The following is a 6,000-nucleotide window of genomic DNA, read 5'->3' as shown; positions in this document are numbered from 1 at the left end:
GAGTTGTAAAGATAGTAGGTGACCAAGCGGAGGCTAGGAACTATTATTTATCGTCAATGAAGCCAACAGCCAAGAAAACTATAGCATAGCAACTACAGCAACATCCTAGGGACGTGCTGGAAGCTCGGGAGAAAGACCTTAAAGAAGTATCATTGGACCCCGATGATCCAGAAGTAAAGGTGTTCCTAGGATCCAGTATCCCCAGTAAAATTGAGGAGGACATAATATCCTTCTTAGGACAAAAAAGATATACTTTTGCCTTCAAACACTCAGACATAAAAGGTATTTCAAAAGAGGTAATCACTCATAAACTCGGCCTTGATTTATCTGTTAAACCCGTCCATCAGAAGCGAAGGAAATTCGCTCCTGAGAGGAACAAGATCATACAGGAAGAAGTTGAAAAACTTCTTAAGGCCGGTATGATGAGAGAGGTTCAATATCCTCGATGGCTAGCTAATGTGGTCGTTGTTTCAAAAAAGAATGGAAAGTGGAGGGTGTGTGTCGATTTTACCGATTTAAACAAGGCCTGCCCCAAGGATCCTTTCCCATTGCCACATAGATTCCATGGTGGATGCAACGGCAGGACATGAAATGCTTACTTTCATGGATGCTTCCTCTGGATTTCAACAAATTCATATGGAACCATCTGATCAGGAAGATACTGCATTCATGACTCCTAACGGCATATATTGTTATACTGCTATGCCATTTGGACTAAGAAATTCAGGGGCAACATACCAAAGATTAGTCAACATGATGTTCCAGGATTAGTTGGGTAAGATTATGGAGGTCTACATAGATGATATGGTGGTAAAATCAAAGAAAGCTGAGGATCACCTTAGAGACCTCGAGGAAGCATTCAATATCCTTGACCAATATAACATGAAACTGAATCCGTCAAAATGCCACTTTGGTGTTAAGGCTGGAAAGTTTCTGGGATATATGGTGACTAAAAGAGGAATTGAAGCAAGCCCAGAACAGATTGAAGCCATCATCAACCTAAAGTCGCCTGCAAACGCCAAGGATGTCCAAAGACTAACGGGAAGAATAGCTGCTCTCAACCGATTCATCTCAAGACCCTCCGAGAAATGCAAAGACTTCTATGATATTCTTAGAAAGAATAAGAAGTTTGAATGGACAGAAAAGCATGAGGCTGCACTTAAATCTTTGAAGGATTACTTATCCTCAGCTCCATCCCTGATGAAGCCTGTGGATGGAGAATCCTTATATTTATATCTAGCAGTTTCAGGTAATGCAGTGAGTGTTGTTCTCGTCAAGGATCATGAAGGTGAAAAACACCCCGTATATTATGTAAGTAAGAATCTATTAAATGCAGAAGTCAGGTACTCTCACCTTGAAAAATTAATTCTTGCTTTAATTATGGCCTCTACTAAATTAAGACATTATTTTGAGACTCATACTATTATTTTGAAAACTAATTATCCTGTTAAGAATGTTCTTAGAAAGCCAGAATTGTCAGGTAGAATGGCTAAGTGGGCTGTAAAACTGAGTGCATACGACATTCAGTATGAGCCTAGAACAGCTATCAAATCGCAGGCACTCGCAGACTTTGTGGCTGATTTCAGCAGTGACATGTAGAAAGAAGCCAACTTGGAGGTTCAGTAACTAGATGTAACCAAGGATCCTTGGATCCTCTTCACTGATGGAGCATCCAACGTAAGAGGAAAGGGGTTGGGCATACTACTGAAATCGCCACAGGGGGACATAATACCCCAGTCCATTGCATGTGCATTTCAAGCTACCAACAATGAGGCAGAATACGAAGCACTCATAGCAGGTTTACTTTTAGCCAAAAGTATGAGGATCAGGTATCTTCAAGTTTATATGGATTCTTTACTCATTACTAACCACTTTAACGGTTCTTATACCGTAAAAGGTGAAAATATGATCAAATATTTAGAAATTGTGAAGGAATTAGCAAAATCCTTCGAAATGTTTAGTATAGTACAGGCACCAAGAGAGGAAAATGCTGGGGAAGACGCCTTAGCAAATTTAGCCTCATCCTTGAAAATTCCAGAAGATACGAAGATCCCAATTATCCACATACTCTAGCCAGGAATAGGAGAGCAAGAAGTTGGGGAAATAACAAGTGATAAGCAGATTGTACTTTGGGATCCATTATCCTCAGCCAGTCAAGGATCCTGGACCCTCCCAATCAAAAAGTACATTCAAACTGGAGAAATCCCAGCTACGGAGAATCCGAAATCCTTCAAACTCAAGGTATCACAATATATTTTATTAGATGACATGCTATACAGAAAATCTCTTGCAGGTCCATACTTGAGGTGCATCGAGGACCCAGAAATCCAAGAAGTACTTAAAGACTTTCACGAAGGAGATTGCGGCAACCACACAGGAGGAAGGGCATAATTCTCCAGGATACTTAGAACTGGGTACTTCTGGCCGACAATAAAGAAGGATGCAGTAGAGTATTCTAAGAAGTGTGATGCCTGCCAAAGGCATACAAATATCCTTCATCAACCAGCAGAACCAATGTATCCTATATCCTCTTCATAGCCTTTCATGAAATGGGGAATGGACGTTGTTGGGAAGCTACCAAAGGCACCAGGAGGAAAGGTTTTTATGCTTGCCATGACGGACTACTTCTCTAAACGGATTGAAGCAGAAGCATTCGTACAAGTCCGAGAAAGGGAAGTTATATCTTTTATTAAAAGGAATATTATAACTAGATTCGGTATTCCTTCTGAGATTATATGTGATAATGGTTCCCAATTTATTGGTAAAAGAACAACTAACTTTTGTGACAGCTGGGGCATAAAGATGATTACTTCAACACCAGTGATCCTCAAGCTAACGGTCAAGCGGAGTCTAGCAACAAAATCATCATCAACAATTTAAAGAAGAATCTAGGATCCAAGCAGGGAAAGTGGACCGAGGAACAACCATATGTTCTTTGGGCCGACAGGACAACACCCAAGAATGCAACGGGCCAAACACCCTTTTCGTTGGTATTTGGATTAGAAGCAGTAATCCCAACAGAGATGGTGGTTCCTACAGCAAGAACGAGCATCCGTGATCCTGAAGCTAACGAAGAAATCCTTCTTAAAGACTTGAATACTGTTGAAGAACTCAGAGACCTGGCCAAGATCAGAATGGTAGCTTATCAACAAAGGGTAGCTGGGGCATACAACAATAATATAAGGATCAGAAGATTTCAAGAAGGAGATTTAGTTTTGATGAAAGCCTTCCAAAATACTACCAATCCGGCTGATGGAAAGTTAGCACCCAAATGGGAAGGACCTTATCAGATCGAGTCGGAAGCAGGAAAGGGGGCATATCATTTGCTCACAATGGAAGGCAATAGATTACCAAGAGCATGGAATGCTATCCACCTCAAGAAGTATTTTTTCTGATCAGGATCCAGTATCCTGAGATGATATATTATCCTTAAAGGATCAAGGATCCCCGAAATTGGTAATATCTATCCGATTGCTTATCCTTTTCAATTTCTTATTATTAATTTAAGGATAACGTATTCTTAACATTTTGTTTCTTCCAAGTTTTAAATATCAATGCAGGATATTATCAAGATGTGTAATAATCAAGAGGTTGGCCACCTCTCCTTTACATTCGAGGTACGATTCTATTTCTCTTGGCCTAGCCCACGTTTGGTATGACCCACGATTGTCATATCCTCTAAGGTTTAAAGGTTTTCACCTTTCTTATAAATAGAGTTTCTACACTCTCGCCTGGAGCGCACGCTATCCAACATATAGTCCGGGGCAGCGGGACCAGTACACGCTTAGTGGCTGACAATTTCGTTGCTTTCGGCTATATGAAGGATCCTACGATTTATGGTAGACGTACCATACCACCGGTTTATAACGTTTTCACGTTATCTTACGTTTGGGCTAAATCCCGGTTTGGGCAAGTCCCCAGTTAACATCCGTATTTGGGCTTGTCCCCAGTTTTGGGCTTGTCCCCAGTTTCACGGGCTTGTCCCTAGTACACGGGCTTGTCCCCATTTGCACGGGCTTGTCCCCAGTTGCACGGGCTTGTCCCCAGTTAATTTATGGGCTTGTCCCCAGCTTGATGGGTTTAATCCCAATTAATATTATGAGTTGTTTGCAACAGATTTACTAAGTTTATCATGAAGACAAAGTTCTAAGGATCCAAAATCTTAAAGTTATTCCTTCAAGGATCACTAAAGGTTCAGTTCTTATGGTAACTTAGGTCTACCTAGACCTTCTGGAATGACTTCTATTAATAAATTTGTATTGTCACAGTTGCAATAATTTTAAACATTTTAAGGGTCACTTCTTTAAAGATAATCTGTTATAAAAGCTTTTACCGATTTTTAAGGATATCTTATCCTAAAGTTTGTTCTCTGAGAATATTTTTTCTTAATTATTTTCCTAAGGATATTTTATCCTAAAATCTCTTACTCAAGTTCATTTTTCAAAACTATCAATAATACTAAAGTTATATCAAACAAACTTTTAAAATAAATAACAAGCATATAGTTAAAAGTTTTATTATTAAAACATAAGTCACTAGGACTTATCCAAAATTCTTAACCCGGACTTCACCATGCAAAAGATGGACCATCCATCCGGGTTAAGTGGGTACTGCTAACTGTTCATGAGTGCAGGAAAATTAAAAACAGGGGCATCAAAGGCTTCATCCCCACAAACAGAGGATCCATCCACCTTTGTTACCCCCGCAAATTGTCTTAAGGATCATAGATCCTTTACCTTAGTTACTACTGTCTATTACAAACCAAAGATAACTGTCCAAGAAAACATCAACACAAAATAAAAAAGTGGGCTCGGGCCTTGTCTTCTTTATCCTTCATCGCCCACCTAAGCTGCGCCATCACCCTCAGCAGCACCTTCTCCCTTACCAGCATTAGTCACCTCCTTGACACCACTAGTCCCAGCCTCATTATCTTCAGCCATATCCTCATCGTCTTCGCCACCAAGAGCATCCAAGGCAGTCTTCCACTTTTCCACGTCCCAGGTCGTCTTGTCAAAAGCGTGATCACCGGCCTCCTTCGCCATCTTGATCCGGGCTTGGAATACTGACCTGGCAGCCCACACCTTGGCTTCCTCCGTAGCCTGCTTCACTGCCTCTTGACGCTGGTTTTCTACTAAGGATAGTTGATCCTCCAACTGTTTTTTCTCTTTGGATAGCTGGATCATGGCCTTGTCCTTGGCAACCACAGCTTTCCCTAACCCTGACAGCTTATTACTCATATGGCCGATGATCTTTTCGTAGTGCTCTTTGAAAGCACTCATCGCCTATACACAACAAAGAAATCAAGATCAGAAAGATATTGGATCCTAAAACTCAAAGTATCAGGATACATGATACTTACAGAGAGGACAATGTCGTAATGGGTCTTGGGATCGGAGGACCTCTTTCTTTTGGAAGCAGTGGACTTAGCCCTGGTTGTCGCAGTCTTGGGCTCGGAACTAGTGGCTGCTTTTGAAGATTCTTTCTTGATAACAGGAGAGGTGACCATACAGTCAATGTCTTCCAGGGAGAACTTGCCGGCTGATTTCTGGGACTTCTTGGCGCCTGAGAAAGAAAAAGTTAACAGATAAGTATTCCTATTCTAATTTTATTTATCTTAAAAATATTAACTTACTTGATATGATGGAACCCGAGGAGATATCACAGAAAGCTTCAACAAAACAAGCTTGAAAGGTTCTAACCTCGGTATCCAGTGCTAGGAACCGTTTTGTTTTCTCTTCTGTACCAGGTAACTTTCCGAAAGAAGCTAAGTTGTCAACTGCAAACAAAAAGGAAGATTCAGAATTAAAGTTGAAGCATCAAGGATCCTTCTATTCCTTAAGGATCCAGGATCCTACCCTTTCTAACCCACTTTGAAGGGAGATCAATCCCTCCTGGTATTGAGTCACTTTTTACAAAGAAAAACTGATTCCTCCACAAGGAATCATTTAAAGTGGCTTTTAGTATTGGGTGAGGTTGTCGAGGCTTGGATTTGAAGATAAA

Source organism: Bidens hawaiensis, unplaced genomic scaffold (assembly GCF_021521415.1).
Source record: "Bidens hawaiensis isolate Kalapana, Puna unplaced genomic scaffold, B.hawaiensis_p1.1 tig00022887_1, whole genome shotgun sequence".
Lineage (NCBI taxonomy): Eukaryota > Viridiplantae > Streptophyta > Magnoliopsida > Asterales > Asteraceae > Bidens > Bidens hawaiensis.
This window is presented reverse-complemented; position numbering follows the sequence as displayed.